Source organism: Triplophysa dalaica, chromosome 12 (genome assembly GCF_015846415.1).
Source record: "Triplophysa dalaica isolate WHDGS20190420 chromosome 12, ASM1584641v1, whole genome shotgun sequence".
Classification (NCBI taxonomy): Eukaryota; Metazoa; Chordata; class Actinopteri; order Cypriniformes; family Nemacheilidae; genus Triplophysa; species Triplophysa dalaica.
In genome coordinates this window covers 4,720,815-4,735,545 of record NC_079553.1, presented here as the reverse complement: position 1 = coordinate 4,735,545, position 14,731 = coordinate 4,720,815, and positions in this window count along the sequence as shown.

Genomic DNA, 14,731 nt, shown 5'->3' with positions numbered 1-14,731 from the left:
GTTCTGTTAAACACAAAGAAAGATATTTGGAAGAATGTTAACAATTTTCAGTTCTGGGACATCACTGACTACCATAGTAGGAAAAATTGAAATGGTACTCAAAGGTGCCCCAGAATTGTTTGCTTTCCAAAATTCTTCAAAATATCAAATTTTGTGTTCAACGGACCAAAAAATTGCTAAAATTCTTCCAAATATCTTTCTTTGTGTTCATCAGAACAAACACATTTATACAGGCAAGTAAATGGTGACAGATTGTTTTTGAGGGGGTGAACTGTCCTTTTAAAACATTTCTATGGCCAACATAATCCCAAACATTTCCTCATTGCTAAAATTGGCACATACAGTACCAGAAAGATTAAAGAATCCAAATCCTAGCACACCTATACTTTCCTCCTATTTCTCGCTACGATTCTCCCTAGCTGAGAGAGAGAGAGATAAAAACAAAAGCAAAAATCTCATTATCCACTAAGTGGGTGATATAGACTATAAGTGCAGTGAGCTAGACATCAGATGGAGAAGAATGAGGCAGCTGAGCTCTCCTCCACAGATAACCCCACTCTGAGATTGATAGCAGGACAGACTTGATGCCTTATTGGTGTGGACTGGCTTTGTGATGTTTATCTCGAGGGAGAGAATCATCACATCAAGGTTATCACAAGATGAACACTTCATGGGCAGTAAAGACAAACCCCAGAGTTCAGCTGCAGGTGCCGCAGAGCTCGGTATGTCCGTGTGTAGGGATTACAGGCAAAGACTCATAAGACCTTGGCGTTAACAGCGGAGGTTTGATTGTGACGGATCTAAAATCAATCCCAGCTCTGAGCAACTCTGTCACTACGGCCACACAATGGGCATGGTGTTACCCATATTTCAAACTAGTTAACTTCAGCTATACAACACTGCGAAACATCTATTTTTAAACGTCTAAAACATATTTAACAATGTCAAAATCTGTTCAACATAGTACTACAAATCAACATTGAATCTGTCCAACTCAGTTGGTGTGGTGGTGTAAGGTCTGGCCTGGTATCTGAAAAGATAAAAAGAAAAGGTCAAACCATGAGCTATAACCATTGTGCATTTGAGCGAGGGGTTTAACTCCGGGATGCTCTGGAGGGGGAATGTCTAAAGGCAAGTTGGGCTTAAGGCTCTGTGAAAGTGATAGTTCAACCAAAAATAAAAATGAATGTGTGACTCTTTCTTCCGTGCAAAAGAAGATATTTTTTAATGTCTCAGTGGTTTACATTTACATTTAGTCATTTAGCAGACGCTTTTATCCAAAGCGAAGTTTGTGTACACTCAATTGAAGTCGATGTCAGAGTTGTTTTGTTACCATTGTTCTTCAAAATATCTTTTTGTGTTCTACAGAAGCAAGAAAAGGGTTTTGGGGGTGAGTAAATGATAAAACTCCAAAATAAACAAATATAAGACACCCCCTCTTCTTCTAAGGCAAAATAATACTTTAGTGACAGAAAATTGGTTATAATTTAAGGAATTGATTATGTAATTTGTATCTTTATGGTTTGGATTACTTTAATGATAACATTTCGGATCGTATTTAAAAAGATTACAGCTGTTATTAACGATAACATAACTTTATGGAGGCTTATGGAGTGTTCAAGGACAAGTTTATGTACACAGAAGGTGAAAAAACACTATTATTTCGTAATAATTGGCAGTTATTCTTACCTTAATTTCTGACTGATTCGTACCACGATTAATGTGTTTTATCTCCTCCTTTCCGCTACCCTAGTCTGATGTGATTGGTCAGATGGTCTAGACTGCTCTGATTGGTCTTCCGCGAATGTGGCTCACGAGCTACAGTGTTTGGGGGAGAAGAGTGAAGCTTTCGCAGGCAGTCCTAGGAAAACATAGGCTTGGACTATATGTAGTGCAAAATCCGCAGCGATTCGGACTAAGAATGACTCATTTGCGTGATTCAGAGTTGACTCTTTTTTTCAAACCAATAACTTTGTTATTCATTCACCTTCGGATTTACAACTTGGCAGACTGCTTACTTTCAAACACAGCAACATTACCCAATGCATGAAATGTTATTTTCATGATCTCATGTTATGTACTCTTTAATATAAAATTACTGTTTTGTGTTAAGCTGAAGACAGGAAGTCATATCGCTGCTGTCCTTCTGAAACCTCATATCTCCATATTAAACGTTTTTTATTTTTTATTTGTCACCGTGTATGTTTGTCTCTGGGTTTTGCAACTATATAACCAATTTAAAAAAACATATTAAAAACATTTTTTTTCCATTTCCTGAAAAACAGCCAATTTTGATATCCAAGGTTTTGGAAGGACAGCGGCGATGTACTGCTTAGATGGCGCTAAGATTTCACACCTAAGGATAAAAATCAACACAATGAAGGTTCAGATGTAGTAACAGTAAGGTATTCGACAAGTCAAAATAAATGGGAAATATTGCAGAAAAATGTTCGATTAGAATTAGATCCCAAAGTGCACGAAACATGTGGAACTCAAGTAAAACTAGCCCCCCCCAAATAGCGCTTATGCAAATCGGCAACACACTGTGACAAACACGTATACATACACGCGTGCCAAGCCATTCCGAACCAGGAAAACCGGCTTGTTATTTTGAGGGAACAAAGTATGCCCCACTTTCAGACTGTGAGATTGTTGTGCGGTGGCAAGCCACTGCCCTCGCCGTCATAAACATTTAACATTTGGACTGGGACAGCATGCTGAGTTTATCGCTCTGTGATCCGCTTGATAAATGATTGGCTTGATTAAAGGAGGACTATGATGAACAAACAGCGGCGCTGTTCAGAATGCTGTTTACGTGCACACTGTGAATCTGGAATGGCAAAATCAGTCAAGATAATGAACAGAAAAACATTGGACTGCTAATTAAATGCTGTGACTAGCTCAACGCTGCCACATCTTCGCCTCGCGTTTCTTTCCAACGCTCGGCGTCATTCTGCATCTCCCAGTCTGGATATTGTCTTTTTCTCATCAGTGAAACCCCTTTTTAGAACGTAGGAGATTTGAAAGCAGATTGAATATGAATTAGTTCAGGCAATTAATCAAAATTATAAACATCTGTGTACATCTTATAAACCCATTTAACCTTGATAAGGTTTGAGAAAGTGTGTTATAATTAGATGTGCGGCGTGTCATTACGCCGTGTAAAAGTTGGCCCTTATCAGCAGAGCGAATGATTAAATGGGCTTTTGAAAGATCATATGAATCTTCTGGCGTGGCTATCAAACTGCTTCCCAATATGCTTGCACGCACCTTTATTCCAGATGGTACACGGTGAAACACACACAGAGCTGTTTGTTCCATTCACTGTGCGCTGTTCAATAAAGCAGGATCACTTTGGAGCTTTGACAGACGTTAAGTAATTATAACAAATGGACATGTGAAATGAATTTCATAACCCAATGATACCTTCTCAAACACTGCAATAAAACCTGAGACAAAGACATTAAAGCCCCCAATGAAATCACAGTGTGATTTTCTTACATTTCCTATTGAAACCAGAGGTTTGAGTTTAGAGATGTTTCAAACGGGCTCGTCCCTTTTATTAAAACATCCAATTGGCTGTTTAAAAATATGGCACTTGCTAGTAACGGGACCTTCTCAGACTAGAGAGCCTCTGACTGTACAACTGTGCAAGATGAGTCATCAATATTTTTGGCCTCTTTTGCAAGTAGACAAGGACTCTAGATATTCAATGTGTATATCTAAAGTGAACATTTAGGAATAAATTAACATGCTGATGCCCTCAAAGCTAACACACATCGACGGAAAGCAAAGTCGGTCCACTCAGTAGTCATCTTCGGAGAGCCTCAGGGTAGCTCTTTTTCAATCATGCAAATATAGCTCCTATCAATTTAAACAGGGGAAGACCAAAATCTCAAAAACTACTTACATTTTAATGGCGTATTTCAAAACAGAAATAATGCTGACGCAAATGAAATCTTAAGCTTTGTTTCATAAGATGAAATCACACCCAAAAAAAAATTTGGCTGGCACTTGTCTATAGTCTATTTCTCCTATTCATTGTAATACAAGTTGCCCATCTTCGCACTTTAAAGTCTCTGCTGACACCCATAATGCCCTGATGCACTAAAACCGTTTTCCGTGACACAAAAAGTGCAGATCAACCCAATGATGTTTGTGTGCCATAGACAGAATAAAACAAAGACACAAAAAGTGCAGATCAACCCAAAGATGTTTGTGTGCCATAGACAGGTAGAATAAAACAGAAGAAGAAGATCAAAAGCCTGCAAAAGTCAATGAGACGTCACCGTCGGTGGCTGTAGGCCTCCTGTGTCATCTCTGCTTCTAAATAGGGTTACATTAACAGCGCCGATTAACATAAGTGTCAGAAGAACTCTGCCGAGGAGGACCCTAATGATTTTTAAATGGATTCGTGGAGAGAGCAGAAGCTCTGGTGATAAGGATCAGCTGGAAGGACTAAAGACTTTGAAGATCTATTACCAAAACGTGAAGCAAATAAAGGACAGTCGGTTGCAACTTTACGAGAACAGCTGAAGAACGACTAATTTCAGAAAAATAATAAAAGCATAAAAATAGTTCAAGCAAACTGAAAAAATCAATTGTTGCAAGTAACCTCAACAAGTCAAGGCCGAATCAACTGAAACATGTCATTTCAGATGATGCCACAATAATAAGGATTCTGCCGAGAGGCGAACAGGTTCTCTCACGCACTTTTGTTTCTCTCTGTCATGTCCTCTTATTCTACACACTGAGAATTTTATTGTAATCTCCCTGTGATTCTATACAGGACACATCTTTACCTCGGTGGCTTCATTGAACAGACAGCACTCAAGTAGTCCCTGTTTATTTTAACTTGATTCAATGGATTCCTGCTGTCTTTCCTCTCATTCTTAATATGCTAAAGAAAGACCCACTGTGAAGCACCACTCTGCTTTGAGGAACTACCAGCGTAGTTTTCTCTCAGTACAAACACTCCACTATACGTCTCAATTAATCTGTTTATTTTCTACCAACAGGTGGAACATTTCAAATGGCAGGTGGGTGATTTGAAAAAAGCATTTTTCAAATAAAAATGTATTAGACTATGGGCATAAATAAGCTTTAAAGACTTTGTATATGTATTCATTGTGAAATCAGCTTCGCCTTTTCAAGAAAGTGCCACAGAGTGTTAAAAAGCAGCATCTGTAATTGTACATCAGTGCTACACTTTATGAAAACAATAGTGTGTCGAATGAGACGATACAGTAGGAAAACGTTACCCAGATGACATAGTGCTCCTGCTAAGATTCTAAAGTGTACAACAAGTTGACACTTATTTATCCCATAAAGAAATGGGGACATGAGGAGCCGTCAGATGTTAGCTTAAAAAGCAATAAAAAGGTAGAAAACTAAACCACATGACTCTTTTCAATTGAAGTGTAAATGCTATAAGAAAGTTGTTATCTGTTGTTAAAGGTCCAGTGTATGAAGTGTAGCGCCATCTAGCGGTGAGGTTGCGAACTGCAACAATCAGCTCACCCCGCCCTTCCCTTTCAAAGCAATATAGTGGCTAACACGGGGCTAAGATGTCACGTTTACGCTTCTTTGCAGAAGGAGATAACGTATTTATGAAACGCGGTGTGTAGAGCAGTTTGTCCTATTAGGGCTACTGTAGAAACAACATCTCGAATACCATCCAAGGGGACCCCCGCTACATAGATAGAAATAGCTCATTCTAAGGTAATAAAAACATAACGCTTCACAATGTAAGGTCTTTATACACCTCTGAAGACATAGTTATGTTTCTTATATTGCATTCCTGTCAACAGAACCTGCTAAATATTACACACTGGTCCTTTAAATGATTGTCATGTAAGGGTTCAAATAACACACGTCACACGTACAGCATTTATAAACGCTTGCATATAGTATCTGCAAATCACCAAAAGCGCAGAAAAATAACTACATTCAGTCCCTTAAAAGTGCAATTCATATGCAGCCAAAATCATCCGATCAAGTACAAAATAAGAATGGGTTTTGCATTGACTACAGGTGTCTTGATGGGTGAGGCAGAAGGTAATTATCAGGATTCCAGTCACACCGATGCATTCGCGGATATCTTGAAGATCTGAGCGGCCTTACACATTTTAATGCAACGTACATCCGGCGGGGGTGACGGGGTCGCAGCGTGCAGATTTCACTTGATTACGCAAAGCTTAGTGAGGTGATGCGGATTAAGACTAGATTATTTAAACCTGGATATCTCAAGGAGGCTGGGGGAAGGGGCATTTTAGTCAGCAAAACTTTAAAGCAGATTTGATGCATTTGATAGTATGACAGGTATGATACTGTCAATTATTAAATATTATGCATAACCATCAAATTCTCCATTATGTTTTCATCCATAGCAGCATAGGCATCCACCTTAATATCCCAATGACTTTTAGAGGAAGAAGAAGGACAAACTGTTTGTGTGGGCTGCTTAACATGCTTAGACATGAATTGCTTTTATGATCGTTAACATGATGTATGTCCAAGGGAAACTGGACATTTGTGTGCTATAGATGATTTCATTGGAGGCACGCACCTCTCTGGAAGTTAACTTCGGTTTTGTCTAGCTAGTGGCTAATAATTTAACTATTTATATTTTATTTTATTTATGTTAATATTCAATCATATTTTTTATATTTTATTGTATAACAATCATTGTAGTGAATAAACAATGTTTTGAATTTATTGTATATTACTTTTATTTAATAAACAATTTGTTGAATGGGTCGTGTACCTCGACTCGAATAATGTCCGTCCTTTGCACTGTGCACCTTACTGCTGATTGGCTACAAGGTTGTTTTGGTACTCGGCCCGTCTAAACAAGAGTAATTCAGAAATCGGACACCCTGCCTTTAAGTTTAGCCAAGTAACGGTTCTTCTACTTGTATTCCAAAGTAATACTGGCTAGACATACTTTTAGAAATGTCCTATGCTTGTTATCAAAAGACTATTATTTGTGGATGTGTACCGCAAGTTAAGTTCGGGCCACAAAAGTGTACATGCGCAGAAAAGTTTGTTTTGTTCTTACTTTGAAATTGTTTATAACAAATTTCTTGCAAATGTAGAACTGCCTAAACTATTTAAAACAGGGATTTTTTATATTAAACAGAAAATTCAGTGTAGATTTATTCTAGGATTTGAAATTAAAAGATGTTAAATTTTACAATGAGGTACAAACCAACCAGTTCACATAGTCTTCAGTATAATTATACATTATTTCCATAGAAGACACTTTAGAGAGTCAGTCTGTTTGACCTTCCATCTGTATAGTATCATCATAACCTACATATGTCATATAATGTATGATATTGTGCAAGTAGGAAACTGCATTGACAACAGACATGCTCTGTTAGATCTGCTTCAAAGCCCTTTCTTTCCCACAATAGCACAGTTATCCATCTACAAATTCAGTTTGCAGGATGAAATACTCGGGGTTAGAGTCAATTATGGTGCTCCGTTATTTCTAAATGTGACTGTGGAGAGTTATTGCGAATGCGTTAGATTCAAATGTAATTTTATTTGACAAACAAATGATTTCTTGACCATCTTGCCATATTGCTCGCCTGTTTATTTTTTAGTATGAACCTTATTTCATATTCTATCTATACATCTATATTTATGTCTACAAATGACAACCTTGTTTGTCTGTTGTCAAGAGCTCATCTTAAAGTAGGAATAATAACATTCGTAAACGTCTGGCAATGTTTACAATATACAAGCTGCAAGTGCAAACAATTACTTTACTTGCAAGCAAACATTTTAAACCGAGTAAAATACTGATTTAATTTCAGTTTAGTGCTAATATGAGCATTATTTCACAATATGCAAACAAAAACTGAAAGCTTTGTTGTTTATATTTGGAAGCTGTTTGGGGACTATGTGCTTCTAAGCACATTTAAGTTGGTCTGAAGTTAGGAAAGATATTATTGCATCCGGGGTAAGGCGGGGTGCACTGCGAAATGAACATTTTTGACGTTTAATGTTCTCATTTGTTAACTTAAGAGCTGGAGGTTTCATGCATTAGTCAGGTAACAGCAGGGTATGTGTTTACAATTTGTTAAACCTTCTCACAGATGACACATTTTGCAGGTTGGGTGGTTGCTTCGTGCACACATTTCACAAGCAACTGTCAAATATGACTCACAAAGCTATAATTAAAATAGTAATCCTCATTGCATTTGCAAGAATCGTGCTACCTAAAGCCCATTGTAAGACGTTCTAAGTAGTTCTAACTTGCTCATCCAGTAGGTGTTGCAACTTGGCTTCTTTTTTCTAAAGGTGTCCCTGTTGTGACGATGGTCGCTTTGTCTCTGCGTTTTCATTGGACCATGAGTGATTTTCTGAGACTCTCGATGAGCCAGAGAGGGTTATTTCCGCAGTGAAGCCCATCAAGTTCTGGGTCACCATCTGGAGTGTACCTACACTCTCAAAAGCAGCCAAGGAGATTGCTCTTTATCTGCCTGTCTCTTTTCTCCCCCATCGCCTCTCCTTCCATCCTTCATCCCATTTTTCTGCCCGCCTCACGGTTGCTTGACAACTTGCCAGGATAAAGGAGATGTGTAATGGGGAAAGAAAGGAGGAGAAGATGAGAGTAGAGCTGCATCTCACCCACGTCTCAATAGACCAACCTGCTCCTTGCGGGGAGTCCAATATCATCGCACCGTTTCGGTCGCGGGATTGATTTCAGCCGTTGGTCAGAAGCCCAAAACTTCCCAGGGGAGGGCATTTTCTTCTGATTTAATAAAGAGAAAAAGGATGCCAAAATCATCAAATAATGGATTGCCTTCAGCAGAGCTCATCTCATATTATCCGCCGCTACTATTTTTCTCTAAGAGAGTTAATTTTAAGCAGAGCATCATGCTGAACCCTAAACCGGTTGCGAAAGAAGGAAAAAGGAGGAAAAGACGATACTTTAAAAAGCCAAAAGCTATTGTAATAGAGTCCTTAAAAATAGCCGTTTCTGAAAACCATTGTGCAAAATCCATCTTACAGATCTCTGTGCAAAACTTGGAGCGCTGCATTTACAAACACAAGATATTCCTTCGGGAGCTTTTATTATAGACAAACACTTGGGTTTCGAAGCGTAACTTTACGCCACAGATAAACCCACTCTTGCATTCAAATATACAGACTGTTCTGCAGAATAAAGTTACAATTTTCTCAGGCTATGTGTGTGTGTTAGGGTTGTTTGTGTCGTCTGCTGTCCTTGATACAGACTACCTGCTGCTGTTGACAGATATTTGCTTGCTTATCTCCTTCTACATGGGCTAGAGGTTTTAGGGAGCTTTCAATATATGTACAACTTAGAATTGGCCTGATTCCCAAATTGAACTTTTTATTAGGAATATTGAAAAGTGACCAAGAATTTCAAAGAACAGATGTCAGAACTGATATCAGACACCAGATTTGCTTTGTACCCACCATTGTGTCTGCCCCTCCCCCTCCCAAATATTATGCAGACGGGCCTCATGAATATGCATGACTATTTTGGGATGCATAAATTCCTAATGTTTGAGTTTTTTTCCACAAATAATTCAGCACTTGCAACTCTTTGAAATTCACAGCATTCACAGCATGCTCTTTCAATTGATTTCTTAAAAAATCCTTTCGGGGGGAAACAAATAAAAAGTAGCGATAAAAATAATTCCTAACTAGTTGGTGCATGAGATGCCTGGTACTAATAATTTTATAATACCGTAATTTCATATTTATTCTGAACCCTGAAGAAACTGTGCTGACTTTGCCACTTTTCACAATAATAACCGTGTCCCTTATCTTTTCATTTAGTCTGTTTTCTTTTTTTGCCACCGCACCTCATTATTTCTTCTCCCCTCTGCTTACACTTTCCTGAAAAGCTCCCAAATAACCCTGAAGTGCCTATTCACCATCTTAATGTTGTGCTAGCGCAACAAAGGAGTGAAGAGCAAAGGATGGTGGGAGTAGGGGAGGGGGGGCTTATATATGATCGATGACAAAAGACCCTGGCAGGTTTGAAAGCAGACTGGACCATCGCAGACAAAAAAAAGCAGGCGGCAATAGGCTTTAAGAACACATCACTTCACTTCTAACATGCCGTTTGCGGTCAACACAAACAAAGCAAAAACAAAACATAAGGTAGCCACGAGTTGCCCCGACTGAGCGTCTGGATGTTGGAGGAACTATTAGGCTACAGTTTACAGGCAATAACTGGGACAATTATGCGCACCATACCGGAAAAAGTTGGTGGAGGATCAAGATTTAATTTAGTTGCTATCGCTACGAAACAAACTGGCAGCCCCAGAGGTCTGACATGGTCTGATAAGAGCTCCGCCACCAGCTAGACCTGTTTAAAGTGCAACCTAAAACACACACACATACACACGTAGTGCCCATGACTGTTCACCACTATATTGATAGGAAAGCATCTTGCAGTTGATGGAGATTTGTGGGATGCACGAAGCTCCCGTTCCACCACATCCCAAAGATGCTCTATTGGGTTGAGATCTGGTGACTGTGGGGGCCATTTTAGTACAGTGAACTCATTGTCATGTTCAAGAAACCAATTTGAAATGATTCGAGCTTTGTGACATGATGCATTATCCTGCTGGAAGTATCCATCAGAGGATGGGTACATGGTGGTAATAAAGGGATGGACATGGTCAGAAACAATGCTCAGGTAGGCCGTGGCATATAAACGATGCCCAATTGGCACTAAGGGGCCTAAAGTGTGAACAGGTGTTCCTAATAATCCTTTAGGTGAGTGTACAGTAGCTGCAATGACAAATTGTGTTTTTATGTGTGACCAACCAAAACAAGCTCACTACACTAGAAGGCAGACAAAATACATGGTCCAAAAATTGTGTATGCATGTGTGTGCGTGTGAGACAGGCAGAACATTCCAGGAGAGCATAAGCAAGCACGATCCAATTGAATAATAAACAAGCATGCAAACACACCAAGAAGGTGTTTACTGTACAAGACAAGTGTCTTATCAGTCCACTCAATACTGATTTTCCAAAGAGCTGATCCGACTAAGCGCCTTGAATTTGGTGCTCATTATCAGTGGGCAATATGTGTGTGTGGAGCCTAATATATTCTGGCAGCCATGTGCTAAGCTGTGTGTGTGTACCCTAATGTATTCATACAGCCATGCGGAGGGCTGGAGCACTTAGCATGCGCTACAGGTTTCCTTTGTCCCCTGAGACAGTGATGAACGAGTGGTTCTCTCACATAAAGACCTGGGAGTTACACCCAGCAAGCACAAACGCAAACACTCGCACACGCACACTCCACAAGTGAAGTGACACACTCCAATGAGCTATAATTAAAATAGCCCTGAAATAAACATATTCAACTGACAAACAGACTAGGACTGAAAACTCCCGTTGAGGCGCGTAGCCCGGTACGCGAGAAAGAGAAGCTAACATGCCCTCCGCATATGTGCTACACGCAGTTTGTCACAGCGTGCGAGCACGCATACATATGTCGGATGTTGTGACACACGTGCGCTCTGGCCTACAAGGATAAGCTGCACCTGAATAATGTACAGTAAAGCAGAACAAAGTCAGTAAGTGTTTAATAATACAACACGCAAAACACATGTAGGGGTAATAGAGTTACAGAGCGGCTGAATACATAAGAAGCGAAAAAGAAACAGGACATACATTGGCTTTTGTGTGTTTATGGATGGGTCATTAATTTTGTAATCTCTTCACTCTCCAATTCCTGTATTTTCAGAAGCACATATTGAAAAACTTTAAAAGGGTCTATAACACTGGCAGACAACACAGATTTTCATGTTTATATTTAGTCAATCGTATTGCACTTTCCACAAATCATTTGCTTTGAATCCTTTCCAGTAAAATGTGTATCACGCCCCTGTATACACAAAAATGCAAAAAAGATCTGTAAAAATCTTAAGACTTAAATGCAAGGAGTTTTGGAGTCAAGAACACTACAAAAGAAAACAAGTTTGATGTCTAAAACTTGGATTTCCAGCCCACCGATTGATGCCAGTATAAGTGTTGTGTTTCAAGACTTGATCAAATACAAACTACTGAAGTCAGCTAGTTTAACTTCTCTCTGTCTTTCTCTCTGTGTGATGAAAAGTGTGGAAATGTGCGTTTTTTATAATTAGTCTCTGTTGTGGACATTATTTTAGAGCTCTGGGATGTTTTAGCGCCTGAGGCGCAGCATCACGCGCTTAGGTCTGTTAATAAGCTGTCCACAAGCACAACATCTGGACCCGTTCTGCTATTTTTATGTCTCTCTTTTTCTTAACAGCACAACTTTGATATCCCACGTTCTTGCCTGAAAGTACAGACAGTATAGTTTACTGTAATCAAGTCAAAGAGAAAATCAAGTTTTATATATAAATAAATAGGTGGGACAGTAGATCAACTGCAGTCTTCTACACTGGCAATATCAAGCCCAATAAGTCAGCAAATTCCAAGGCCTATTGTCAAAATTATGCCAACGCACTGAAACGGCGACTCCCTAGACATTCCCAGAATGCACTGTAAAAATCACTAAGCATCGACTGCTTACTATATACGCTTACCAGGAGCCACTTCTTAAGGTCTTCTGAAATGGAGAGCAAACGGCACAACCTATAATTTCAAACATAAACCTAGATTGAACAATTATATTATTTCATGTATGTTATATTTTTTCACGATTTTAGATGTAGCATACCCCACAACTGCATTTTTTTTCAATATCGACAACAAAGACAAACAGCCTGAAAAACAAACAGGACCGAACGGCGTATTAAATAGTAATGTTGTTGATATAATGTGAACCCTCTCAATCATGTCACAGGTAATTAAATCAACAGTGTCTCTGCGTTTAGCACATTTAGGCACTTGCTAGTGCCTGGATATGAACGTGATATTATGGGAACTAATGACAGAAATAAAACATAGCTACAATATATTGTGGCATTGGCCTTTGCTGAAGCTTACCATGCAGAGAAAGAGCAGAAAATCTCAAGAGTATAAAGGAAAGGTCTGCATTAGAATGACACAGTCGGCTTACATCTGTCTGTAAGATCAGTGGATCATCATGGATGATGGTTGGTCTCAGCCACAGACCAAAGCGAGTAATGCACGAACGATGGCTTGGTTATAAGACGGATAATCTGAAAAGGAAACCTGGAGATGAAAAGCACATGAAACTATGAAAACCATGAGAAATGGTAAAGTGTAAAACATATTTACTTACAGAAGTGACATATGATGTGTGAACACATTATTTTTAGTTAATCCTTTAGACCAAATTAATCCTTAAAACCTATACAAATAAATTTGAATTGAACTCACAAAATTGAGAGTTATTTACATGATAAAATAAGGCGTTTAAAACAGTAACAGTTGTCTAAAGTAACAGTTTTAAATTAGGTGTTAGTGTGTGCACTTGGACGCCATCCTGTACATTCACCCATCAGGCCCTGTCTAGTGTAACGTTAGTGCCAAGTCCACAGCAATCTACTTCGTAGTCGAGTCTGTCAGAAATGCTGTCATGCAGTACCCATTCATTCATTTAGCCGATAAAATGTTTTAATGTTTTTTTCATGTATGTACAATCGCTATGCGGATATCTGCCAGATGCGTCGCATCTCGCGGTCCTTTTTCAGAAGCGTGCACCTGAGCGCAGCGTCAGTAAATCCACTCAAGTGCAAATTATTTTACGTCATAAAAAAGTATACATGGCTCTTAATTGTCACTAGTTTTGCTAAATAATTTAACTTTCTTCGATACTTTAGCGATCTTTAAAAACAAACCTGCCACTTAACCAATTGTGATGGGTTTGATGATGCACAATGGAGATTCTGGAAGCTAATTGGCTTGAAAGGTGCATGACGATTGGTTATTCGTGCAGTATTTTATTTCGCATCTAAGTTCTGATTGGCCAGTTGACGGTTTGCCAACCGCCAAAAACTCTAAAGAAGAAGATGATTGGCCAGTGTACTGATGCTCAAGCCTTGCCATCATGCTGTTGTTGGCGTTCAAGCAGTGATCTTAAAATAGCGGTAAAATGACTAATTTAGAATCTCTAAATTGTGCATGTGACAAAACGGTTAATATTACTATTAATGTAATCACTTTCTTTGTTAAAATTGCATTTTCTTCAGGAACTCAGCTTAACCTTCTTTGACTGAGTAGTGTCTCTTCGGTCTAAGCGTGAGTCGACACAACCACGTAACGTATTTGCGTCTTTTCCCCATCTTTCTCCTCAGGGCCTCCTGAACTCATTTTATCAGAGAGCATTCCGGGCAATTATTCCAATTAACTACAGAGCGCAGTTATTAAGCATATGCACCGATCACTGAGGGATAATTTCACCAGGTGTTTTTTCTCCCTTTAGCTTCCTCCGGGCCTGCTCCACCATTTAGAGAGGCAAAGAGAAACAGAATGTGGAATTTCTCCGTCCTGCTCGTGTCAGACTCTATCGTTTGTCTCTCTGGGACGGCAGATGCTCGCTGGGTAATTATTTTCAGTGTGGAAGCTGGCGGCTGACAGAATAGATGTGCATCACTCTAAATTGGCTGGGAGTGACCCCTGGCCATTCAGGAGCATGCAGGTCCAGCGGAGGTGGAGGAGAGGGAAAGCGTAGGAAGACCAAGGCTCTGCCGTACTAATAAGCAGCCAACTCAGGACACGGAAGGCCGCAAGCATCAGTCTGACCTGCACGCTGCAACTTCATTCTTTCTTGTATATAC